A 27999-nucleotide genomic window follows, 5' to 3' on the forward strand; every position below is an offset into this window, starting at 1 on the left:
AAATTCACAGGTGTTTGGAAGGCTCATTAAAGCTTGAGAAGCATATCTCCTCTTGGAACTGTAACAGCGATGACGTGCTTTGTGGTGGAGCTGGGAATCCATGCAGTCAAGGTTTATCAGGCTCCAAAGCCTGTGTTCTATCCTCTCCTCTGCTCTGCTTCCTCTCAAGGGATGCAGATAGTGTTTGATTTCTTGCTGAAATGCCTTTGGACCTTCCAGGAAAACATCTGGCCATGACTACTACAGTGGGGTACATACTCCTCAGTTCGGGAAGCTCCTGGATGAAAGCAGCTTTTACCACAGCGTTTATAATTTTGTTACATTTGTGATTGGCTGCCTTAAAAAAAAAAAAAAAAAAGCTCAAGATATTTCCTTGCCTGAGAAAAAAAGTGATAAATCAAGGTTGGGTGGAGGAAGGAGGTGGGAATTAGAGAAGGAGAAGAGAGAAGAAAAAAAGAGGAGAAAGGAAAGAAAAAGTAAGCATTTGAGGAAACCCAATGTTTCAGGCTACAGTTATCCATCCTGGCTGTGGGGGTGAATAAATTGTTTGTTAACCTTTAAGGGCTGATGTTTTAATTAGAAATTTTAAAAAAAATGTGGATCTTTTTTGAAATAACTGATCAGTATCAGTGCAAGTATGCCAAAACAATTTATTCCTTTTTTTCCCACTCCCCTTTGAACTTATTTTTAGACTATTAAAATGATCAAACCAGCATGAAGTACCTAATAAATCTTCATATATTTATGACTTGATTTTGATTGCCATTCTCATGAAGCTGTACATAACTGTGACATTTATTCCTTTTTTAAGATAACTTATGCTATAGCCAGAATGATCTTTGAAAAGTGAAGATTTGAACTCCTGATGAATTACTTTATCTAGACATTTGATCATCAATGACTATTATTATAAAAAGACAAACAACCAGGAATTATATCCTTTCCACTGGAAGTACACAGCACCACCCAAGAAATATTCTTACCAAAAGACAGGAGCTGAATCTCATCAAGATTCTGTATCTAATTACCAAGGTACAGGTAATACAGAGGTCATATAACTGTCACCTGGGCCTTTTGGAATGCTTACACTTGTGTCAGCCTGTCTTGGAATCCAGCTGCCATGCGTTGAGAAGCTCCAGTCACATGGAAAATCTACTCATAGTCACTTTGGTTGACAGCCCCAGCTGAGCTCCCAGCTGGTAGCTGTCATTAGCTGTCAGCATGTGAACGTCCAGACATCTTGGACATCCAGTTGACACATGATTACAACTGCATGAGAGACCCTCAATGTGGACTACTCAACTGATCCCTGTTAACCCAGAGAACCAAGAGAATTCATAATAACTGCTTTGAGGCACTAAGTTTTGGAATGATTTGCTAAGTAGTATTAGGGACTGAATGTCCCCCCCTGCCCAAATTCATATGTTGAAGCCCTAACTCCCAATGTGATGGTATTAGGAGGTGGGGCCTTTGAGCTATAATTAGGTTGAGATGAGGTCATGAAGTTCCCATGAGGGAACTGGTGTTCTCATAAGAAGAAGAGAAACAACAAGGTCCTACTATATAGCACAGGGAACTATATTCAATATCCTGTGATGAGCCATAATGGAAAAAAATATTTAAAAATATGTGTGTATATATATATATATATATATATATATATATATATATATAATCTGAATCACTTTGCTGTACAGCAGAAATTAACACAACATTGTAAATCAACTATGTTTCAATTAATAAAAAAAAGAAGAGGAAGAGAGAGTAGAGCTCCTTCTCTCTCTCTGCCATGTGAAGACATAGCAAGAAGGTGGCTGCATAAGCCAGAAAGTAGGTTCTCACCAGGAACTGAATTTGCTGATACCTTGATCTTGGCCTTCCCAGCCACCAGAATTTGGAGAAATAAATGTCTGCTTTAACATCTAGCCCACGGTAATTTGTTATAGCAGCCCAAGCTGATGAAGGCAAATACCAACAATAAGATCAGTAAGCAGTGCTCCACTGGCTGTGGAAGATGACACAAAGTGAAGAAACTAAGATGATCCAAGGTTTTGGTCTTAAGAGAGTGTGTGCTAGTTCTGTGAAAAACGCCAGTGGTAGTTTGATAGGGATTGCATTGAATCCGTAGATTGCTTTGGGTAATATAGTCATTTTCACAATGTTGATTCCTCCAACCCAAGAACATGGCATATCTCTCCATCTATTTGTATCATCTTTATTTTTTTATTTTTTATTTTTTTTATTTTTTTTGTTTTTTTTTTGTTTTTAATGTAAATATTTATAACTGTTTCAATATAATTCTTTCTAATCCTACATATTTTTTTCTGCTTTATAACCAATTTAATCAGTTATACATATACATATGTTCCCATATCCCCTCCCTCTTGCGTCTCCCTCCCACCCTCCCTATCCCACCCCTCCAGGTGGTCACAAAGCACCGAGCTGATCTCCCTGTGCTATGCGGCTGCTTCCCGCTAGCTATCTACCTTACGTTTGGTAGTGTATATATGTCCATGCCGCTCTTTTGCTTTGTCACAGCTTACCCTTCCCCCTCCCCATATCCTCAAGTCCATTCTCTAGTAGGTCTGTGTCTTTATTCCTGTCTTACCCCTATGTTCTTCATGACATTATTTTTTCTTAAATTCCATATATATGTGTCAGCATACAGTATTTGTCTTTCTCTTTCTGACTTACTTCACTCTGTATGACAGACTCTAGGTCCATCCACCTCATTACAAATATCTCAAGTTCATTTCTTTTTATGGCTGAGTAATATTCCATTGTATATATGTGCCATATCGTCTTTATCCATTCATCCAATGATGGACACTTAGGTTGTTTCCATCTCCGGGCTATTGTAAATAGGGCTGCTATGAAGATTTTGGTACATGACTCTTTTTTTATTCTTCTTTTTTTTTAAGACCATACTTCATTCAGAGTTCTTTTGCTTTTTTTTTTTTTTTAAATTTTATTTATTTATTTATGGCTGTGTTGGGTCTTCGTTTCTGTGCGAGGGCTTTCTCTAGTTGCGGCAAGCGGGGGCCACTCCTCATCGCGGTGCGCGGGCCTCTATCACGGCCTCTCCTGTTGCGGAGCACAGGCTCCAGACGCGCAGTCTCAGCAATTGTGGCTCACGGGGCCAGCTGCTCCGCGGCATGTGGGATCCTCCCAGACCAGGGCCCGAACCCATGTCCCCCGCACTGGCAGGTAGACTCCCAACCACTGCACCACCAGGGAAGCCCACATGACTCTTTTTGAATTATGGTTTTCTCAGGGTATATGCCCAGTAGTGGGATTGCTGAGTCATATGGTAGTTCTATTTGTAGTTTTTTAAGGAACCTCCATACCGTTCTCCATAGTGGCTGTACCAATTCACATTCCCACCAGCAGTGCAAGAGTGTTCCCTATTTTCCACACCCTCTCCAGCATTTATTGTTCCTAGATTTTTTGATGATGGCCATTCTGACTGGTGTGAGATGATATATCATTGTAGTTTTGATTTGCATTTCTCTAATGAGTAAAGATGTTGAGCATCCTTTCATGCGTTTGTTGGCAGTCTGTATATCTTCTGTGGAGAAATGTCTATTTAGGTCTTCTGCCCATTTTTGGATTGGGTTGTTTGTTTTTTGTTATTGAGCTGAATGAGCTGCTTATAAATTTTGGAGATTAATCCTTTGTCAGTTGCTTCATTTGCAAGTATTTTCTCCCATTCTGAGGGTTGTCTTTTGGTCTTCTTTATGGTTTCCTTTGCTGTGCAAAAGCTTTTAAGTTTCATTGGGTCCCATGTGTTTATTTTTGTCTTTATTTCCATTTCTCTAGGAGGTGGGTCAAAAAGGATCTTGCTGTGATTTATGTCATAGAGTGTTCTGCCTATGTTTTCCTCTAAGAGTTTGATAGTGTCTGGCCTTACATTTAGGTCTTTAATCCATTTTGAGCTTATTTTTGTGTATGGTGTTAGGGAATGATCTAATCTCATACTTTTACATGTCCCTGTCCAGTTTTCCCAGCACCACTTATTGAAGAGACTGTCCTTTCTCCACTGTATATTCCTGCCTCCTTTATCAAAGATAAGGTGACCATATGTGCATGGGTTTATCTCTGGGCTTTCTATCCTCTTCCATTGATCTATCTTTCTGTTTTTGTGTCAGTACCATACCGTCTTGATTACTGTAGCTTTGTAGTATAGTCTGAAGTCAGGGAGCCTGATTCCTCCAGCTCCATTTTTCGTTCTCAAGATTGCTTTGGCTATTCGGGGTCTTTTGTGTTTCCATACAAATTGTGAAATTTTTTGTTCTAGTTCTGTGAAAAATGCCAGTGGTAGTTTGATAGGGATTGCATTGAATCTGTAGATTGCTTTGGGTAGTAGAGTCATTTTCACAATGTTGATTCTTCCAATCCAATAGCATGGTACATCTCTCCATCTATTTGTATCATCTTTAATTTCTTTCATCAGTGTATTATAATTTTCTGCATACAGGTCTTTTGTCTCCTTAGGTAGGTTTATTCCTAGATATTTTATTCTTTTTGTTGCAATGGTAAATGGGAGTGTTTCCTTGATTTCACTTTCAGATTTTTCATCATTAATATATAGGAATGCCAGAGGTTTCTGTGCATTAATTTTGTATCCTGCTACTTTACCAGATTCATTGATTAGCTCTAGTAGTTTTCTGGTAGCATCTTTAGGATTCTCTATGTATAGTATCATGTCATCTGCAAACAGTGACAGCTTTACTTCTTCTTTTCCAATTTGGATTCCTTTAATTTCCTTTTCTTCTCTGATGGCTGTGGCTAAAACTTCCAAAACTATGTTGAATAAGAGTGGTGAGAGTGGGCAACCTTGTCTTGTTCCTGATCTTAGTGGAAATGGTTTCAGTTTTTCGTCATTGAGGACAATGCTGGCTGTGGGTTTGTCATATATGGCCTTTATTATGTGGAGGAAAGTTCCCTCTATGCCTACTTTCTGCAGGGTTTTTATCATAAATGGGTGTTGAATTTTGTCGAAAGCTTTCTCTGCCTCTATTGAGATGATCATATGGTTTTTCTCCTTCAACTTGTTAATATGGTGTATCACATTGATTGATTTGCTTATATTGAAGAATTCTTGCAAAAAATTTCACAATTTGTATGCAAACACAAAAGACCCTGAATGGCCGAAGCAATCTTGAGAACGAAAAACGGAGCTGCATGAATCAGGCTCCCGGACTTCAGACTATACTACAAAGCTACAGTAATCAAGATAGTACAGTACTGGCACAAAAACAGAAATATAGATCAATGGAAGAGGATAGAAAGCCCAGAGATAAACCCACGCATATACAGTCACATTATCTTTGATAAAGGAGACAAGAATATACAATGGAGAAAAGACAGCCTCTTCAGTAAGTGGTGCTGGGAAAACTGGACAGCTACATGTAAAAGAATGAAATTAGTACACTCCCTAACACCATACACAAAAATAAGCTCAAAATGGACTAAAGACCTAAATGTAAGGCCAGACACCATCAAACTCTTAGAGGAAAACATAAGCAGAACACTCTATGACATAAATCACAGCAAGATCCTTTTTGACCCACCTCATAGAGTAATGGAAATAAAAACAAAAATAAACAAATGGGACCTAATGAAACTTCAAAGCTTTTGCACAGCGAAGGAAACCATAAACAAGACAAAAAGACAACCCTCAGAATGGGAGAAAATATTTGCAAATGAAGCAACTGACAAAGGATTAATCTCCAAAATTTACAAGCAGTTCATGCAGCTCAATATCAAAAAAACAAACAACCCAATCTAAAAATGGGTGGAAGACCTAAATAGACATTTCTCCAAAGAAGATATACAGATTGCCAACAAACACATGAAAGAATGCTCAACATCATTAATCATTAGAGAAATGCAAATCAAAACTACAATGCAGTATCACCTCACACCAGTCAGAATGGCCATCATCAAAAAATCTACAAACAATAAATGCTGGAGAGGGTGTGGAGAAAAGGGAACCCTCATACACTGTTGGTGGGAATGTAAATTGATACAGCCACTATGGAGAACTAAAAAACTAAAAATAGAACTACCATAGGAGTCAGCAACCCCACTACTGGGCATATACCCTGAGAAAACCATAGTTCTAAAAGACTCATGTACCACAATGTTCACTGCAGCTCTATTTACAATAGCCAGGACATGGAAGCAATCTAAGTGTCCATCGACAGATGAATGGATAAAGAAGACGTGGCACATATATGCAATGGAATATTACTCAGCCATGAAAAGAAATGAAATTGAGTTATTTGTAGTGAGGTGGATGGACCTAGAGTCTGTCATACAGAGTGAAGTAAGTCAGAAAGAGAAAAACAAATACCGTATGCTAACACATATATATAGAATCTAAAAAAAAAAAAAAATGTTCATGAAGGACCTAGGGGCAAGAAGGGAATAAAGACACAGACCTACTAGTGAATGGACTTGAAGACACGGGGAGGGGAAAGGGTAAGCTGTGATGAAGTGTGAGAGTGGCATGGACATATATACACTACCGAATGTAAAATAGATAGCTAGTGGGAAGCAGCCACATAGCACAGGGAGATCAGCTCGGTGCTTTGTGACCACCTAAAGGGGTGGGATAGGGAGGGTGGGAGGGAGACGCAAGAAGGAAGAGATATGGGAACATATGTATATGAATAACTGATTCACTTTGTTATAAAGTAGAAACTAACACACCATTGTAGGGCAATTATACTCCAATAAAAATGTTAAAAAAGAAAAAAAGAGTGTGTGGCCCATGGTCCTGCTCACCAAACTGGGAAGACCAGGACGAGGGGCAGGAAGAAATAAATGCTTTCCATGATTATCCTAATAATATATATTAATTTTATAATTAATAGATAATAAAAAATCATTTGAACACTACCACATAGACATAACCACTCCCTTTATTTATTGTATTTCCCTTTAGCATTGTTTGTTCTTTGTTTCATACAGAATTGCCAGAGCAATTTTCCCCCAACTCTCCTAAAATATACCAATCTGACAACCTTTTTGGAGAGAATTTATTCAACTCAAGATCTTGGACCGAAAAAATCTAACATGAACCTTTAACGGTAACTCTGGCTTCCTTCTGTAAAATTTCAAATAAAAATAAATGAAATAAATATTGCTGTTGGGAATTATTTGTTTTGGAAAAACAGCTTACTGTTTCCACCAGGGCTAACTCTTCAGGGAAATCCTGGACATTCATCCCTGTGACAGAATTCCTGGCCTGTGACTCAAGGGGCAGATGAGGTTATGCTTTCAGTGCTTACAAGAAACTAAATTCACTGGGTAATTATTTGTCTACACAGTCCAAATGGAAAGAGTAAAATGCACTTGGAGACACTGAGGGAAGTGGTATGAATCTCTGGTGTGCTATGGTCTATTTATTCCTTCATTTATTATTGTATTCTTCAGGAAATATTTATTTTATTTATTTTTTTACATTGTTTTATAGTTTATTTTTAAAATGACAGTAACAAATGGTCTTCCCTTGTTGGGGAATGACATATCTACTTTCAGTCAATAGGGCCTTAAAAAGTAACAGCATTTTGTCCAAATTGAACTTACATAATTGCACGAAAGTCATACAAAGCATTAAGAAATGCTCACAAAGACTGCAGTTCTCTCAGCTTCTCATGAAGCACACCCCAAGAGGCCTTGGTTTCAGTGGGGACCCCTGATCTGCATAATACTGATGCTAACCCCAAGTTCCCCAGTGACACATAGGCAGAGGTGAGAGGAGCCAGGAAGACACACATGCTTTGGGACAGTGGAATTCTGCCCTACAATTAGGGTTTAATGATGTATTCATCTTCTCATATTAGGATTAGTAAACACTTCAGCTGGAAGTATATTTGTCCAGGCTTAAAACTTAACCCTATTAGCTTAAGTTTTGGGAGACAGATTCCACTTCAGGAAACTAAAATAAAAAAAAAAAAAAAACTAAACTAAACAAAAAACACACCGTGTAAACCTCTTCCAAGCAAGAGGTTGCTTGGAAACCTCTTGGACCACCATCCTGGGCCCTCACTTAGTTTCTAACATACACACACAAAGAACTTACCTTATCATTGATCATATGCCAGTTGAAGGATGGTAGACAGAGTCTCACTCAAATCCCAACTCTTGTTTTATGGACTGCAGTTACTGGAAACACTGTGTTGCAAAGGACTCTGAGGTCACAGCTGGAACTGGTGGGACAGCCACTATACTGTACTTATGTGACATGAACACAGGACAGGGAGAGGCAGCACTCATGCATCATATTTGCAATCTTTCTATTATTAAGAAAGCTAAGGAGGGGCTTCCCTGGTGGTGCAGTGGTTGAGAGTCCGCCTACCAATGCAGGGGACATGGGTTCGTGCCCCGGTCCGGGAAGATCCCACATGCCACGGAGTGGCTGGGCCCGTGAGCCATGGCCACTGAGCCTGCGTGTCCGGAGCCTGTGCTCCGCAACGGGAGAGGCCACAACAGTGAGAGGCCCACATACCGCAAAAAAAAAAAAAAAAAAAAAAGAAAGCTAAGGAGGATGTTGGTTATGTATGTTTTGAAAAACATAACAAAGCCCAATTTTTCTATTTTAATGAGTTACAATGTCTTTATCTGGGGATTTAACTTATTTTATGGATCTTAAACCCAATTAAGATATAATGTCTATAGTAGGAGTTTTCCTTTTCTGACCTTACAAAAATTAATAAAAAAGATAACAATATTTTGAAAGAAGACGCACAAAGAGAACTTTAAGTCACCGTGAAAAGTACCTTCCTAACTTGGGTATGACCATGGGAAGAGGAGAGTTATTATTCTATTTCAACTGCTGTGTTTCAAATAAAAAACCCCTTCCCAGGTTAATTATAGAGAAAAATAACAATTCCTGAAGTAAAACCATAAAAATATGTGGCAGAGGCCATCTAGATATACTTCTTTTCTTTAGGTTATTGTTAATATTATTGTTAATATTTCAGCAGTATCTCTTCAATTCAGGGAGAAAAATTCCAATGTAACATTTGAAGCATTTTTTTAAAAATTAAGGTTTTCATTAGAAGAGATTGGTGTATATATGAAGTATTTATTATACTGAAACATGGAGGGAAATGTGCAGCATGTCTGTGTTAAGGCTAAGAATGAACAATATTCCGGCACTGTGCACAATTATCTGCTCAACCAATCCAGAATAGATCAGGCAGTCCCTAAACCACTGCTCTGAGACGTTCATTCACTGTGTCATTTCTTGAAGGTCCTGATCGTCTGATGCAAATGTTAGCTGCTGTGGTTAATCGGGGACTCAAAGGACAATATGCCTGGGTCAGGGACTATAAATCACCAGAAAAATTCCACAACGGTCGTTCTACCTGTGACTTGCAACACCTGTAGAACTTCCAGGAATCCAGCCAGAAGTAGTCTGTTTCATGTCCAAGTAGGCTGCTATTCATAAGAGCCACCTAAGCTTTTAGCTAGAAAGTTGAAGACTACAGAAAATGATTTATAGGAAGAAAAGGAAATTCCTTATTCCAGGATTGTAAGTGAACAAAGGAAACCCAATTCCAGAAAAAGGTTGTTGAGGCCTTAGAGGCCAAGGGAGTGAGAAGCCAGAGTTGTGGGTTTCTTTTCAGTCCCCTCTTAGAAAGTAACAAGCACAGGACTGAAAAGTTGGAGGGGGGTGAAGAGAGCAGGCGCAGGGATGATGACTCCAGCTGTGCAGCCATCCATTCCCACAGCTGCTGAGCAAAGCCAAGCATCTGTGGGTGAGCACTGTCAGGACACAATTTGTATCACTTTGGTTGCTAACATTATCTTTGTCTCCTGATGAAGTCACTGCCTGTCTGCTTTGGGCTCTGGACCTTGGGTTTCTCTGACAAGACGGGCAAATCTCTAGCACTGCAAGGAGTGTTCATCTCCTAGCCAGTTCTTCCCTAAAGCAAATATTTTCTTTAAAATTTTCGAATTTATGTTCTAACAATCGGCATGTTTTATACATCTTGGGCTCATATTCAGGTTTAAAGGAGGTGAACACACTAGTTCTTAAAGCTTCCCCTTATGACAGAAGCTCCCAAATAACCTATTTGCAGTAGTCTAGCCCTGTTCACTTTGCAAAGTGAGTTTTATATAATTACATCCAGTGCTGTGTTGAGGGAAACATGAGTCTTTACCATTGTCCTTCCAGTGCTAACGTCCAAGGAAGGAAAGGATCACAGGGCGTTTACAGGTACTGGGTGGCTTGCATATTTTGTTTTTATCGGCACTAGAGGAAATCACAGAATGATAACTGAGGTGCCTGTCTGAATACTGGGTGCCATTCCTCTGAGTTTAATAGGGTAGGTAGAGGATCTGCCCTTGGCCAGGGAAGCAGCTTCAAGGGTGTGCTCTGAGGGTCAATGCATTAAGAATCTATAAAGAAAACATGGATGTCTGGGAAAGGAATCATCTTTAGATTGAGAACAGATGGATGGCGGTCTGGATCTATAGCAGACACAGATATACTTTTCTTTCTTTCATTTCCTTTCTTATCAAGAATCTAAACACCTTCCAGGTCCCAGGTGACCAAATAGTAAGAAAGGCTCAAAAATGTTTTGTTCAATAGCTAGTGTTGCTGGAATCTCGACTGTGGCTGAATGGTGTGACTGTAGGACACCAATGCCCTGAAGGCTCACATGGCTCTGGTAGATACGTGGGCTCCTGGATAGGTAGGCAGGTGTTATGGAAGGTACGTACTGGCCACCCACAATCACTGATGGGTGGTTTTCAGTGTAGGCAAAGACCTTGGTGATTGGCTCAAAATATATAAGCATTACCCAAAAATCTTATGATATTAGGTGGATCTCAAGAAAAGTGCAGAAGGGGAAGGATCTGGAGAGAAGGAGAGAATTTATCCATGTGTTAACTGGAATGCATGGACATATGTAACCAAGATCTTTCTTTACATCTTAAAACTAAACTTGTCTGAGTCATTAATGCTACAGAATTAGTTACTAAAGTTGCAGTAATATACAATCCAAAACTTCATTTTCCCAGATTTCTAGCTACATAAAACAAAAAAAACCACATACACAATTACATACACTCATATAGCTGCTGCACTCCCCAGTGGAACACGTATATAAATGTCCACACAGAGACCCCCAGAAAGCACACGTGCACAGAGGCCAACGTCCAACCCTCCTGAACCTGATACACATGTGGGTCGCCATGAAGGTTGAGGCCCTACTGCATATCTGTTCGATGTCATTTATCTCTTTGGGACAATCTGCAGAAAGGATGAGGCGTGAGTCCTCAGTTACCACTACATCATCCTCAATTTGTACACCAAGACCACGGAACTTCTCAGGGTCATCTTTGTCATCCTCCGGAATATAAATACCTGGCTCCACCGTGATTACCATGCCAGGCTGCAGAGGGAGGGAGCAGTGCATGTCTGGGGTGTTGTGGACCTCCATCCCGAGGTAATGGCCAACATGATGCGGACAGTATTTTCGAACAGCCTTGAAGGCATTATTTTCCTTAATGTTCTTCATGATCCCCAACTCTTTAAGCTTCTGTCCTATCAGTGTTAGCATCATGCTGTAGACGTTATCCAAGCTTGTTCCAGGGGAGCAGGGGGTCAATCTCTCTAGACTTCTGGAACAGCTTCATAGAGTTCTGCCTGAGGTGCCGTGAACCTGCCATTGACAGGCCAGGTACGAGTGATGTCACTCACATAACAAGAAGACTCACAACCTCCATCCAGCAGCACCATTTCCCCATCCTCGATACGTTGATTGTTTTTCACATAGTGCAGAGCGTTTGACACATTACCTCCAGCAACCACAGTTGGGTAGGCTAAGACGTCTGCACCAGGGGCCTGGCATTCAAATTCAAACTTAGCATAAAGGAAGCCTTCCTCTACAGGAGCTTTACTGGCAAACATGGTCTCTATGAAAGCCTGTGATGTCAACTTCCCAGCAATCTGCATTCGTTCAATTTCTGCAGGAGAATTTTTTTTGGGGGGGGGCATTCATATATATATATATATATATATTTAACATTTTATTGGAGTGTAATTGCTTTACAATGGTGTGTTAGTTTCATGCTGTATAACAAAGTGAATCAGCTATACATAAATATATATCCCCATATCTCCTCCCTCTTGCGTCTCCCTCCCACCCTCCCTATCCCACCCCCCTAGGTGGTCACAAAGTACCGAGCTGATCTCCCTGTGCTATGCGGCTGCTTCCCACTAGCTATCCGTTTTACATTTGGTAGTGTATATATGTCCATGCCACTCTCTCACTTCGTCCCAGCTTACCTCTTCCCCTCGCCGTGTCCTCAAGTCCATTCTCTATGTCTCTGCAGGAGATTTGATCAGCCTGAGACTCCATACCAGCTGCTGCACAGCCCAAACCTTGGTCTTGCTCCTGGCTTTGACCTCTGCCAACTGCTGCATGTAGTCACAGTGGAGCTGTGTGAGCGGGCCTCATCCAGTCATACCACAGTGTGTCTCAGTTTTCAGTTTCGGTCCAACATGTTGAAATTCTTCTAGCATATAGGCTTCGTCCCTTCCAGTTAGAGCTGTTGCTCCATCAGTACCAGATCGGGGGCCATCCAAAAGTTCTTGACTGGGATCTCTCTGAGGCACAAAAAGCATAGCCTTGTGTGCTGGTAACTGCTTGCCGGGGAGGCTTTGAAGGACCAGAATGCTATCAGGCTCTTGGAATTCACATAGGTACAGGAAATTGTTGTCTTGGTGTAAAGTATAGGGGATATCATTGCTCATACAGTATGTAGGGTTGGACAGCAGTACCACTGTGTGGTCTGTACCACTCTGCCCTTGTGCTTCCTTGTAGATCAGAGATATTAGTTTGTGTCTACGAAGTGCATATTCCACCTGGGATAGTCCTGGCATCCCCTCCCCTGGTCTGAGGAGGTGTGGGTGTGTAAAGGGCCTGGGCTGGCCTAAGTATCGGTTTGGAATCCTCCCCTCTTGGATGGGCTGCAGGGAGTACCTTCGCTGTGAACATGACATGCATCCGGAGAGGCTGTGGGCACTTGCTACTGCGGAAACAAGCTTAGTTGCTGAGAGTAGTCAAGGCATTACCGCCATGCTTGTGCTTCAGGAAGGAAACGTGGAAAACTCAGGAAATATTTATTGAGCACCTACCATATACCAGGTCCCGAGGTAAGTGCCAGGGATCCAATGGTAAGCAAAATGGTCATTAAGTACCTAATTTGTTCAGTGAGGGGGGCAAATCATTAAGCAAATAGTTTCTCAAATACATATATAAATGCCATGACAAAAAGTCCATAATGAGTAGCTATTAAATGCTTACTATATACTCATCCTTGTGCTTAGTGCTGTGGGAACTACCAAGAGGGCTTAGATGACATTCATCCTCGACATCATTACCATCCAACTGGAGAAGCTTGTGCTCTCTGAAGTGATGAAGGACCACAAGTGCCTATCTATGTAGTGCAGATGTGGTATGATGGGAGATCAGGAAAAGAAGAAGCCAATGTTGGAGCACATTGTTTTTAATTTGGAAAAGTAATAAATAATAGGGATATATTTATATGTATAGCTGATTCACTTTTTGTTATAGAGCAGACACTAACACAACAGTGTAAAGCAATTATGCTCCAATAAAGATGTTAAAAAAATAAAAAAATAAATATATAACATGTAAAACACATTCAAATCGTACATTAATAGTAAGTCTCTTTCCTACCACTAACCTGTTGGCTTAACAGGTGTTAACAGTTTCTCGTGCATTCTTCTAGAAATTTTTCATGCATTCTTGAGACTATATGTATTCCATAAATATTATCCTTGTTTTAAATTCCAATTTTAATACATAGTTTCTATTGCTTATGTTAACTCCAGAAGAACTTATAAACTACAAGCTAAGATTTATGCATATTTAGAAAATGCAAATGATACAAAAATTTATTCAGTGAAAATCAAAGCCTCTTCTCAGAAGTAATTACTGTTGTTTATTGTGTTTCTTTCTTGAGAAAACTGTATCCACATGCCATCATAGAGATAGAAAAAAAGAAAAGACTTGGTTCATCAACTCATGCATTCAAGAAATAAGACTTTCCTAGTTTCTGCTCACTAATTGAACTTTTTCTGGGCCATCACTTAGCATAGGGAGTAGAAACACAATCTCAGCCAATGTGGGGAGCTGCCACTTTCTTCAACATTGTACTTAAATTGTGAATGAGCTTACAAAGTACGAAGGCACTGGGACCTACATCATCTGGTGCCATTTGGCTGGTTTTCCATGCACCTTGACTATCATTGAGACATTCTTTTTCCTATCTGCCTTGCCCTTTTGGGTCACTGCTATTTTCCACCTTTTGCACGCTTCTCTGGGCCACAGGGCAAGGCTGGAAGTTGTCCTCCTGCCTTCACACGCCTTATTGTCATTCTGTCGTGGGATATTCCTGTCTCCTTCCAAAGTGTCTAGAGTTTGGATGCCTCCTTGAGACCCTACACAGGAAAGATGAGACAGACCCTTCCACTGGACACTTCCTATATCATTAACCCTTTCTTGTATCTCATCTCTCTACCTTACCCTCACCTGGGATATCTTTTTCATGACTTGTGGCTGGGGGCTGGGAGATCTCTCCTCAAATACAGTTATCCTTTCTGGCTAAACTCTAAATCTTCTCTTATTGGCTTAAGTTTTTAGATACTAAAGCCAAGAAGAGAACTAAAGACGATTCCTACTTTTCTGCACTATCTCATCCCTTCTAGAAGACAATGATTATGGAGATTACTATTACTTAGGTGGTAAGGCCTGGGGATAATGAAGCATAAAATAAAAAGAGAGGCTGTTAATATAAAAAAATCTTATCCTAACACATAGCCTAAATCTCAGCTTGCTAACTTGCCTTGAAATCCATTTCTGGAGTTTGTGTGGTCAAGTGCACCCAGTCAAGGCACAGTGGCTGTGAAAATGTTGGAAAGTGAGGTTGGAGCCTGGGTCCCAGTCTCCACCTTGCTCACAACCAACCCTATGACCTTAGGCAAGTGTCTCCCTCTATCAGACTGAAATTTGATCAATTGAAAGATGAATAGGTTAGAGTATGACATTGAATTGAATAGGAAATATCCTTTTGCTAATATTAATGGTAAGTATTATTCTGTAAGGTATTTGTAGAATGAGTGTGTGTGTGTGTGTGTGTGTGTGTGTGTGTGTGGTGAGTCACAGCGTAAAGTGTATTTCTCAGGGAAGCCATGATCAGAAAGTTTGGAAGTCACTGGACTAGAGGACACTATCCTATAGGTGTGTAAGTAATTGGCCAACAATTGTGAAAATAAAAGATTCTGAGATTTTTATAGTTGTGGCCTGCTGGTGCTATAGGCTATGAGGATCGAGCTGCTTCTTCCCACTTAAGCCAAAGGAACCCACTTAACCCTCAGTTATTTCTTCTTCTCTAGCCTAACTTAATTTTGTATATTTTTATTCTCTTCTTTTTTCTCTCTTCTGTTTCCCTCTTCCCTCTCTTCCTTCTTTCTTTCCCCCTCTATTTCTCCTCTATTCTTCCCCTTTCCTTCCACCATGTTGCCTTGTGGGTACAGATTTCATTGACATGCTTTCCCTCACGTCAGCACTAAAGACATCTAAGATATAGTTAAGCCTTTACAATAAATGCTGCAGACCCTTTCTGCTCAGTGTGGGCCATTGGCTAGCTGCCTCAGCATCACCTGGGAGCCTGTTAGAAGGCAGTACCTCAGGTCCTGCCCCAGACTTCCTTAAATAGAATCTGCATTTTCACAAAACACTGTGAGTCTTATGAACATTCAAGTATGAGAAACACTGCTATAGCACTGACCATCTTCTTAAACTAAACGAACATCAGAAAATCTGTCATCAAATCCTTAAACCCAATGATCCACAGATGCTTCCCATCATCATGGTCACGGGAGGTGCTCCCCTCCCTTAGAAGATAGATGGGTTTAGGGGTGGGGCAGGTGTGGAGAAATGGGAGTTTGGATGTCTACATAGGGGAGGTGGTGGCTTTCCCTGGGCCTCTGGACAAAGGATGTTTACTTATGGAGGCAAACATCTGGCTGTCTTGATAAATATCAAGTCTTTTCTTGTTTGTCAAGGCATGGTGGGTGATGTGGTTTGTGATTTCACAACCTGTTGTATGTTAGACACCAGCTTGAGCACATGGTAGTTGGTTTCATTTGGCTCAGAAAGGGGTATCATTCTATTTGTTTTCCTTCCCTGGGAAATATGGAACAACTTGGAGGTCATCCACTGAGGATGCATCTGTTACAAGGAGGGTGGCAAGTCCTTGATTTCTTGGGACAGTCCCAGGTTGACACCCACTTCCCAGAAAAAAATTATTAATAGTGGCCACTTTTATGTTCAAATGTGTCTCCAATAAATTGTGGTCACACCAGTTATAATAGATTCCAGAAGGAAGCAGACCTCTCTAAGGGACAGGGTAAAAATGAATCTAACAAATGGGAGAGAGAAACACCCCTAATTCTATTGGTTGCCAAGGCTAGAAAAAGGATTTCCCTTCAGTCAATGGCACTGATACTAGATATTTGAGGGTGTTTTGGTTAGCTGGAGTGTTTTGAGCAATTCCCAGATTAATGCTACTTCTAAGATTTTGCTTTATCATCTTGGTCTAACTTCTGACTTCTCCAGGTTTGGTTGTCTTTCTGGCTAGGTTGCCTCCACCTAGGACCAGACCATGTTTTTGACTCCCTTGAACTTCTGTTGCCACCACAGCAAAGAACCCATTTCTGTGAATCTTAGATGGCTTCTTTGGTCTTTGTGTCTCCTGATTCACACTTACAATAGATGAGAGAGTGCTCCAAAGAGCTGAAATGCTTTACACTCTAGATTGGGAGTCAAAAGCTAATTTATAAGTGCTAGCAAGGAGGCGAAACATGTTTAGACCAATTTATGGCACTGAAATTCTGAAACTGAAACTAGATTTGACACCAGATGGTTATGAGTGGTAAGATGGAGAGCCCTCAAGACACAATCTTCCCAGGACTCCCCAGCATATTCATTTTCGATTCTTCCTGATGCATTTGAAGGGCCATAAAGCAGATCACATGATCCAGTGCTCTAGGCTCTGAAGCTCCTCCTTGCACTTGGCTCCTGCCTATTTAAGGTGGGGCTCAGAAAATACTTTTTCTCTTCCTGTCCCACCCAGAAGCCACTAGGCGAACATTCTGGTGGTGCTAATGGAATTTCAGAGCTGAGTTTTGTTTCTCAATCCTGGGACAGGCCCTAGCAGATCCGGGATGAGGAAACACAAACAGGTGGGCTCTGAGGGACGTCTACTCTTGGCTGGAACACATTGCGATGCTGTCTCGGGGAGTTGGTATTTATTTTTCCAGTCATGCTTAGTGCTGGGAGGTGTTAGATTTCATTAAAGTCTTCATGACTCATGACCCCAGGAGAGCTTGGATTTCATTTCCCCACCTCCTCAACCCCATTTGCCTTGCTCTTCAAAATGAAAATAGCAAAATCTCTTAGAGTGGGCACTTGTTGAAAGGGATGTCTCTTGATCAATTAGAGAGAAGCCCTTTACACACTCAGAAACACCACCTTGTTGGGAGGTGGGATTGTCATTCTGAGGAATTTGTTTGTGGAGGTTGATTTTCCACAAATGTTTTTGAATAACCAAACTAAACTTATCTTTCAAAACAGTCCCATTGGAGGCTTGTCTCCTTTCTCAACATTTGCTGCAAGTGCAAGGGCTCAGAGAGTATTTGGAATTACCTTTAGAGCCAGTTTTGGAGACACATGAGAGATTTGGTTCCCATTAAGTTTTACCTCATTTTTGACCTAAACAACCCTGTCTGGCTTGGTCTCCACGCTCATTCATCAGACTTGGTACAAGATGTCAGTTGGCTTTTCCAGAAATCAAAACTTCCCTCCATAGGTTGGAGTCTTGCCATTATTGAGGAGATTTAACAGAGTATTACTAAGACTTTTCAGGCAAGTTCCAAAGGGGAGTTTTAGAAATTCACTGAATTTTAAGCTATGTCTCTGGGACAAGGGTCCAGCTTTAAGAGATGACCAGTGTGGAAGTCAATACTTATTTGGAAAACACACACATACACACACACACACACACTCACAGACCAATAAATATATTACAAAGATCTTAATCATGTCACCTCCTACAATTTCCCTAGTGTATTAACATACAATTTTTTGTTATTTGTCTTGTTTTGTTTTGTTTGGGCAAGAGTAGCCAGAAAGTAATCAGTAATTTGTTTATTAACTCATTTATTACTTATTCATTGATTCAGTCAGTCAGTCAAAATCTGCTTGGCATTCGACTTTCACTAGCACAAAAAGACATGGTCACTGACCTGATTGCAATAGGAGAGATAGTTGAACATTAATTAAAGAATCACCCAAATAAATGTACATAAAATAAGACCCACTGTGATAAGTGCTGTGGAGGAGAGGAACATACATGGAGCTAAAGATAGTCTAAAGGAGAACGTGCCTGGACAGGAAGGATCTGAAGGAGGAGGGGCAGGGATTTGGTGAAGGGGAGGGGAGTGTAGGAGCTTTCCAGGTAGAGGACAGCTTATGTAAACCTCCTACAGCAGGAGAGATGATAGAGCATTGGAAGAACCGAAAGAAGTACAGTGTGGCGGCTACTCAGAGCATGGCAGGAAATGAGGATGGAGACACCAGCAATGGAGAGACCACATGGGACCTTATAGGCATGGGGATCCCAGGATTTCTTGTCTAGACCAAAACACTTGTGAGCATAAGATGAAGGGCTATTGATAATGACCCAAATAGGCATAAATTCCAACTATTCTGGGCAAATCAGGACATATGCTCCTCTTACTTAAAGACCATGCTAGGGATTTTGGTCTTCATCCCAAAAGCAGTGTTAAACAGGGTTTAAGTTTGGGGATGAGAATGAGGGCAGGATCACATTTCGAAAAGATCTTCCAGGTTACATGGTCAGGACAGGAATGGTTGTCATTTCCTTAATTACCAAGAGTCCTGGTTTGATTTGGGTAAATCTTTATGCTCCAACCTCGCTTCTCTGCTCTCATCCCAGTGCTCAGCACACATCTGTGCAGCAGCTGTAAAGCTGGGATCCCAGAGGCTCCGCCTAATTTGTAGAATGATGGGGACGGTGCCTGGCAATGGAGTACTTCCATTAGTGCTGCTCATGTTCACGTTGTAAGCTTGATGCCTTCCACATGCTCCTGTTTTATTCTGACCCTCCTGGGGTCAGGGCAGTAATTAACTCTTTGGAGGAATTTGGTCCAACCTAGTGTCTTTCATGGCTAAAAGTTTCAGAAAAATGGGGCTTGTGCATGTAAATCAATGGGAACAATGTCTTGAACCCACAAGGGGCTTTATTCACATGCCGACGTCTCTTCTTGAATTTCTTCTCTGTCTTTTGTAGAGTGGCAGAATTAAAGGGGGATTTAAGAGATATGAATTCCTTCTTAGGCCCACTGGGGAGTGGTTGTCCCAGCTCTGACTGAGCCCTTCTGGGGACCTGGAGCATGTCCCCTCCTAGGATGCTGTCCTGGTTTTGCTCACTCCCCTCTCTCTCCATTTCCACCCTTCCAGCCTGAGCCACCATCTTCTCTCACCTGAACCACTGCAGTGGCCTCCACTGGTCTCCCTTCTTCTGCTGCAGCCTCTCTCCTATCTATTCTCCACACCGTGGCCAGAGGGCTCTTTTAAAAACAAAAATCTGTCAGGTTGGTCCCTGTTTAAGCCTCTTAACAGCTTCTCATTGCCTTCCGATTAAAATCTACTCTTCTTATTCTCCCCACAAAGCTCTGCTTTCTACCTATGTCTCCAAACTTCTCTCTCATTGTTATCCCACTCACACACTGTGTTCCAGCTCCAATGCCTTCTTTCATTTTTTCAGACACACAAACTCGTTTCTTTGCCCCAGAGCTGTTGCCTGGAACACTCTTTCCATGACTATGAAACCGGGTCCTCATTCCTTAGGCCTCCACGAAACGGCACCTACATGGAAAGGTTTCTCCTGGCTGTTTGCTTATAATGCATCCCTCTTACTCATCTTTGTCCTTTTACTGTTTATGACATACAAACTTGTAATTTTTTGTTAGTTTCATTGTTTGTTTTGCTTCAGCCTGTCTCTGAGGGCAGGGACCATGACTGTCTTGTTCACGGCTGTATCCTCTGTACCCAGCACAGTGCTAGCATGTAGTAGGTGTGCTCAATAAATATTTGTGGAATAAATGAACAAATGACAGTGGATTACTTTTTGTTTAACAGCTCCATGTGCTATGAAGTAACTTCTTTCTTTTTAAAAAATGAAGTAATTTCTTATTAGAACCCTATATTCATGGTTATCTTTGATTACAGTTCTCTTTAGAATTCCCTTTTCATATGAAGCCCCTTCCTGCCCCCATATTTGAAGACCATTATCTAGCCCATTCTAAGGTTTCTTTTCTCTCTTCAGAAAATCCCAAGATCTGAAGTTACCATACGACCCAGCAATCCCACTCTTGTGCATATATCTGGAAAAAGACAAAAGGTCTAATTCAAAAAGATACAGGCACCCCAATGTTCACAGCACCACTATTCACAATAGCCAAGACATGGAAGTAACCTAAGTGTTCATCAGAAGATGAATGGATAAAGAAGATGTGGTACATATATACAATGCAATATTACTCAGCCATAAAAAAATGAAATAATGCCATTTGCAGCAACATGGATGGACCTAGAGATTATCATACTAAGTGAAGTAAGTCAGACAAAGACAATTATATGATATCACTTATATGTGGAATCTAAAAAATAGTACAAATGAACTTATTTACAAAACAGAAATAGACTCACAGACATAGAAAACAAACTTATGGTTACCAAAGGGGAAGGCGGGGAGGGATAAATTGAGGATAAGGGATTAACAGATGCACATTACCATAAAAAAAAGTCCCTAGTTCTTTCAACTCTTACCCTATAATGTGCTATCTTCTTTGATGCATCTTATTGTTCTTTCAGCCTATCAAATTCTTTTTAGATTCAGAACCTGTCATCTACCATAGTGGCTAGGCTTCCCACCTCCTGGGCCATTCACACATTTGATAAATATGCTAGCTAAGAAAGTATGTTGACTGTCCTTAGGGAGAGTCCTTTCTTTAGGCATTAATAACTTAATGAGCCCATGGAAAAAATTAGAGACCTTTTCCATTAAATAGAAAGCCAAGAGTTAAATGCTTCAACTAAGAAACAAAATCTGTCTATAGCCGTTTAGGTAACATTTCCAATTGGACGCATTGCCTACTTCACACACTGAACATATTTGAAAGGAAAGTTATAAATTATGATACACAATAGTAGGTGGTCATTTAAATGGTGGTTTTTCAGACTATGTCTCAACATAGAATAATGATTCTGCTATGTGATATATGGTAAATAGCAAGAGCACAATGCAAAATTATGTTATGAACAAATTTTCTTCTCTATCTTGAAATATGTGGCTTTCTCATTTATAATGAAAAACATACATTTATACAAAGGCTTTACTTACATTCCTGTCATAAAATTCAGTGCTTTATATTAAAGAACCTGGCTTTCTCACAGAAATAGGGATTAGGAGATGTTCTATACATACAACTGGGAGAATCAAACCCCATCTATCTTATCACTCAGAGGGCTTAAAAATATGTTTGTGTCTCGTTTTCTAAGTCTGTGGTTTCTTTCTTTTGAATGGTTCTGACACTGTTTTTCTATGCACCTTATTTTTAGGAAAAAGATGTGAAACAGGTAAGGCTTTTTTTAAAATTCCCCTTTTCCTTTGACCTTTTCTCTGGCCTCCGGTAATGACATCACACTGTCCCTATCAGAGCCACTGATTTCATTTCCAGACCTCCTCTTCCTTCTCCTGACCTGTATCAAAGCTTACCTGTCCTCAGTGCCCTTTCCTCATAGCATCTATCTCTGTCTCATTATGCATATTTCCTCAACGCCAAAAGATTATTGATCATTATAAAAATCTATAAAGTTCAGAAAAATATAAAGAAGGAAAACATCACTCATTGCTCAGTCACCCAGAAAGGGTCCCTCTATTAAAACACACACACACACAAACACACACACATAAACACACATCAGAAATTATTTGGTTTAAGGAGTTTATGGATGGTAATGACTTAGTCTCTCTTTCCCCTGTGGTAACTCTTTCTCATTCCAAATCAATAGTGGTCTTTAAATTCCTGATATTGGTGGCCACTCTACTCACTGTAATAGGGCGGCCAGAGCATTTTCTTAGGAAGAAAGGCTGTTTGCCTTCTTCAGATGAAACTAGAAAGGCAGCCACTTACTCCATCTTCTTGGAAGGGCATCCCTTCTCCTCAAGACCCCATGTGGGGAAGATGCAACTTAATACTCTTCCCCTATTTATTCATTCAAATACACATCTCAGTCTTCACTTCCCACTCTGAGGCAGCTCTCCAACTCCCAATGATGTTTATTAGGGACAGGCCACCCAGCTAGTCTGAGTCTTCTCTGGATTCCTACTATACTTTATTGTCTCTTTTGATTGCCTTTTTCCAGCCTTACATTTTCTTTGAGTTGGTTCTTATAAAGAAGACCTGCTTTTCATCCAGATGTGACTCCAAGGGCCAAATCTGTGCCTTAACCAGGAAAATCTCATTTAATCCAAATTCTTGAGCCCATAGGGCTGGTGCATTTTACTGTAAATGTACACTCAAAACAAATTGAAATTCCCCACCCCCCCACCCCCAGAATGTACCAAGATAACATTCTTCTTTCATGCCTTCATAATAAAGACTAAAGAATATCATGAAATTTTCCATATTTTTAAAGTACTTGCAGTTTCAGCATTCTGGAAAAGGTTCTTATTGCCTAAATTTGACTGTTGAAGTAAGAATATAGGATCCAAGTTTGCATCATTTCTCTTATTCTTTATCCCCAAGACTTGACCTTTAGTCATCAACAGCACTTAACATGTCCAAGTCAATGATGAAAATGATGATGAAAGATGATGTCAGTGGAGCAACAGCATCTCAAAGTCATGCAGGACCTACTCCTGTCCAGGAGGGATAGGAGGACAGCAGCCCCAGATCAGGGAGGTGGATGCAATGAGCTTCCAAGGAAGAGTGTAATTCACATGCAACCTTTCATGCAGCACAGGTGGGGTGGTGCATTGTGGTGCTGCGTCCCAGGGACTCAACTCTTGACTAAGGGCAGAAACTCATTTCATTGTAGTTTTTTTCCCCCAACATCTATTCATTCATTCTCTTTTGAACTCCTCTGGGCATATGATTGAGAAGCTACTGTTGAACATGGAATGGGTGATAATATAGACTAGAGATTCAGTCTGGCATGTAGAAAGCTTTCAGTAAATGGTGGCTGGATAAATTAGTACATACATTTGAACCCTTTCTTTGCCTCTAATTTCTTGAGTGACATTGGAAAGCTATTTAACCTCTCTAAGCCCAAGTTTTCTGATCTGTAAAATGGGAATGTTAGTACCGTTCTTATAGAATTTCTGTGAGGATTAAATGAACAAATGCATGTAAAAATCACAGAAAACAGTGATTTTTATAAAGTAAAATAGTAGCACTAATCCTTGTAATAATTGTTATTATTGTTTTTGGTATGTAATACCAATAAGATAAGATGCCTTCTAGTTATATTTTGGTATATTGAAGTTTTTATTGTATTTCTCCTCTATTGTCACAATCTAGTTGCCCATTACATGTCTGAGTACACTGAAGGGTCTCAATCAATGTTTGTTGCTGGACCCTTCCAAAGACAAAATTAAAATTTCTTCCTTTCATTCTTTGTCTAGCCCTTCAAACCAAACAGCTTCCCTCATTATTCACCGGATTATCGCAGGGAATGTGATTAATGGTGGCAAACTGTTTCATGTATGATGAACAACAGATAACTCCTATAATGCTGAAATTGTCATTTATGTCATGGATATATTTCTCGGAAGGAAATGCTTAATGATTTCAAGAGGTTGATCTGCCCCAGCTGGAAGCAGTGACCTCCAGTGGTGTAATGAAATCTGGACAACAAAGGAAACAGGTTCTTTGAGGGAAAATGATCAAGCTCTCTAGAAGCATCTTAATCTACAAAGTCCTGTATGCATTTTGTACTTATTGGTCTTACAATGGGCTACTCCTCCTGATATTCATGCTCTTCTGTTGTCCCCATCCCCCCACCTTGATTCTGGGCTTGGCCAAGTGGCTTGCTTTGGCCAATGGGACATTAATAAATGTGATGCAAGCAGAGGCTTGATAAACACTTGCACATGGGCACATGTCCTCTAGAAACACTTCTTCTTACCATCCAGGCTCCAGGCTGCAAACAAGCTCTGGATCGACCACACTGAGTGATGAGAGGCCAATGGAAAGATGCTGAAGTATGAGAGCCAAATTAGACATTCCTGCCTCAGCTGAGCTCACAGCTGAAGGCAGCACTTGAATGACTGCTACACTCTACCCTCTAAGGAGCAGATAAACCTCCCAGCTGAGCCCAGTCAACCCACAGACTTGTGGAATATAATCATACATTGTTATTTTAAGCCATCAAATTTGGGGTAGCTTTCTTTGTAACAACAGAAAATGGCTATGCAGTCTCTTCCCCGCTTCCTCCAGAACCCATGGGCAGACCAAATGGAAGCATCCCTCATATATGTCCAAAAAATACCTTGGTGTTCACAGTAGTCAGCCCATGTCTAGCCTGGGAAGAGATTATTCATTTCCTCAGATATCTTCATTTTACAAATGCAAACGCTGAGGCTCAGAGAGAAGAAGTAACTTGTCCAAAATCACTTCTCTAGGTCTCCTGATCTAGCAGCCAAAGTTCCTTCCGTGAAGAGCCTTCAGAATGTCTTTGGTTTCAATGGGAATTTCAAGCCAAAATCATGTCATAATGTCCAATTTGCATATAACAGTTTTTATCTACTCACACAACAATCTCTGTTGGCTGGACATGATTCTTTTCTAATTTGAAAAAGAATAATCTAATTACCTCATGAGAATCATGTTGTCCATGGAAACAAATAGCTAATTTAACACAGGGAATAAAGTGCTGGCAAAAATACAAATGCATGTCTCAAGAAGAAAGAGAAACGTTAATAATTCACACTGATTCTTGTTAAAGTTACACTAGGCCTTTAAGAGTGCCCGTTATGCCTTACCTACTTCTGCAAACACACTCATTCAGCACCTCTCTATTGGGCATCCTTGTGCCAGGCACTATGGTGGACGCTGAATATACAGTGAATGAGATAGTCTTAGACCTTGAGAACATTTGAGACGAAAGTGACTTTTTTGAGCTCACAGAGCTAGTTAGTGTTAGACCTGGGGCTATACCTGGGGGCTGGGTACCATAGTGCCTGCCAACCAAATGCACGATGGTTCTCTGGAGATGTCTCTCTGGAGTTGTCACTCATGCTTAATTTTAGTAAGTATGGCCTTAACAGGGGACATTCTCCTCAGGCCTCTCTCTTCTTTTCAGATTATGGTAGTGATTTCTGAGGGCTATGTCATAGTTTACTCTAAGACTTCCTTTTATGTGTCAAGAAAAGCTTTCTTGGAGATTAGACTCAGCTCTTCTCTCTCTCATTCATTAGGGCAGGGGTATGATCTGTGCTATAGTGTTACAGTTGCATTCCTCAGAAACCTTTTTAGTACAAAACATAATCTTAAAAATCATTTTTTCAAAGAGAAAGTGTGGGATTTGGGGCTGGAGCATTCAGACTCACAACAATAGGGTAATTTTGCCCACAGGCATTTCAATAATACCGGTGTTTTTATAGTTTTAAGTCTATAGTTATAAAGCTAAATATCCCTAGGTAAATCCAGCCTTCATTACATCTAGCTTTTGATCAAGAGGAATGGCCTTTGTTTTTCAATCCTCATCAAGACCATCATTGGCACAAAGCTTCTTAGCCATTTTTATCACATTTTTCACCCATTGTTGGATAAACATATCCCAGCTGACAGCAAGGTTTTTTTTTTCCTCTTTGTCTGTTATAATGTTAGTTCTAGTATTACAACCATGTGCATAATGGAAATCATGTGTCCCATTATTTATTTGACAAATATTTTTTGATGCCTATGTAGTCAGGCACTGGGCCAGGCACTGGGGATATAGTGGTAAGCAAGCTAGACAAGTCCCTGTTGTCATGGAGCTTGCATTCCAATAGAGGAGATGGTCCATAAACAGAAAATACACAATATAATGTCATATGGTGTAAGTGGTAGGGAGAAAAATAAAATAAAGCAGAGAGGGACCAGAGACGGGATCAGGCTGAATCTTGGGAATCATGGAATGGACTTTGGATTTTCTTCTGAGTGTGATGGAAGCCATTAAAAGTATTTGAACAAGGGAATGACCTGGTATGATTGATATTTTAGAAGACATCTCTGGCTGCTTGAGAACAGATGACAGAAGGTTCAAAGAGAAAGCTGGGGAGAGTTAGGAGGCTGTTACAGCCTGGGTTCTTCCACAAAGCTGAGCCTGAAGCAAAGGCTTGTGTGCAGGTAGTTTGTTTTGGGAAGCGATCCAAGGAACAGAAGTGGAGGACTAGGGAGTATTAGACAAGAAAGAAGGCAAAGTCAATCTAGTGGTGTGGAAGATGCTGATAACCTCTGTAGACACCTGGGCCTATATCCCACTGGGAACCTCTAAGGCCAGGTGGGGATACACTTCTGAACTATTCAGCTCCTGCCTCCATTGGTCCAGGGTCATTCTTGGGGGTGTTAACTCCCTTGCAGTGGCAGGTTTGGGCATAAGGCAGGATGACTGTGTGGTTCCCACGAGCATCCCACATTCCAAGCAGCATGAACAGAGCAAGAGTCTGTGGAACAGTTGGTACAGTGAGGGCAGGCTGTATTCAAGAGGCATTTGATACAGAAGCTAGTGCAGCGAGAGGTGATGGGGCCTCAGGATGGCAGTGATGAGGTCGTGAGGTATGACAGAGCCATGCGTTTTATGCAAATTACTTAGTGGAAACTTGCACTGGAATAGAAGTATCTGTATTTTCGCAGTGAAACAGACCACCTTGCATCTGTGATGTTATCTCCATGTTCTAGGCCTGCTCTCATTCCCACTCACACATCTACCCATTTTGTAGGTGTCAAAGTTTACTATTTAAAGCAAGGAAATGGATGAAGATTTAATAACCTGCAAACAAGTCTCTTTCACCTTATATGTATTCTGTGTTTAAAATATTTGATAGATTGTAGAGGCGAATGAAGGCAATGTCATGGGAATACACTCAAACTCGCCATAAATTTGGACAGGAAAGTGCACTTTGGTTTAGACAAAATGTCTGAAAGGGTAGAAGACTTACAGGCAATTTCAAAAATGTCTGTTAAAAGTTAAAAAACAAAAGATTATCCCTCCATTGGTCACGGTTGTTCAAGTTTCTTATATCATACTAACCCAAGGCCAGAAATACAAATTTCATGGCATGAAACTCAACATTTGGAAAAATAATATGCATTAGGGCATTTCTCAGGAAAAGAAAAACATCTGTAACTTGTTAAAAAAAATCCCCTTTTGGATGAAGGTGCCTAGGAGAGTGATTCTGGAGAAGAGCAGTCCCCATATTGAAGGGGTTGAGTTGAAACACATTATGGCATCAGAGGTTGCTGTGTGCCCTCTGGGAAGGGTTTCAGGATACTCTCAGGGAAACATTGTCTCCCTTGCCTAGAACTTGGCTCTTCTGCATTTTCATCATTGTCTACTGTCACTGTAAGCTTTCTGTGTCACCTTACTTGGGCAAAGTGACAGTACTATTACTACCACAGCTGCTGCTACTACTCATTCTCATTTAATGAGCCCTCTTCTGTGCAAGCACTATGTCAAGCTCTATGCACACATATGCATTGAGAAAAAACACATGTTTTCTTAGTAGATGATGTGAAAATTCTTTGTGGAGAGGGACATCTTTTGCAGAAAAGTTTCTTCAACCCACATAGCTGTGGAAGGAAACCTCTAGGAA

General features: G+C 40.6%; 1 pseudogene across 1 annotated transcript; it reads right to left on the reverse strand.

Annotated features, from left to right (window-relative positions):
- Window positions 1-1139: 1139 nt before the first annotated feature.
- LOC309808770 (xaa-Pro aminopeptidase 3-like) lies at window positions 1140-13034 on the reverse strand (annotated as a pseudogene). Its single transcript has 3 exons — window positions 12352-13034; window positions 11194-11988; window positions 1140-1239 (listed from the first exon to the last, which is right to left on the reverse strand). The product of its transcript is annotated as a xaa-Pro aminopeptidase 3-like (transcript).
- Window positions 13035-27999: the final 14965 nt, after the last annotated feature.

Source organism: Mesoplodon mirus (genome assembly GCF_964341445.2).
Source record: "Mesoplodon mirus genome assembly, chromosome: 7".
Taxonomy (NCBI): domain Eukaryota; kingdom Metazoa; phylum Chordata; class Mammalia; order Artiodactyla; family Ziphiidae; genus Mesoplodon; species Mesoplodon mirus.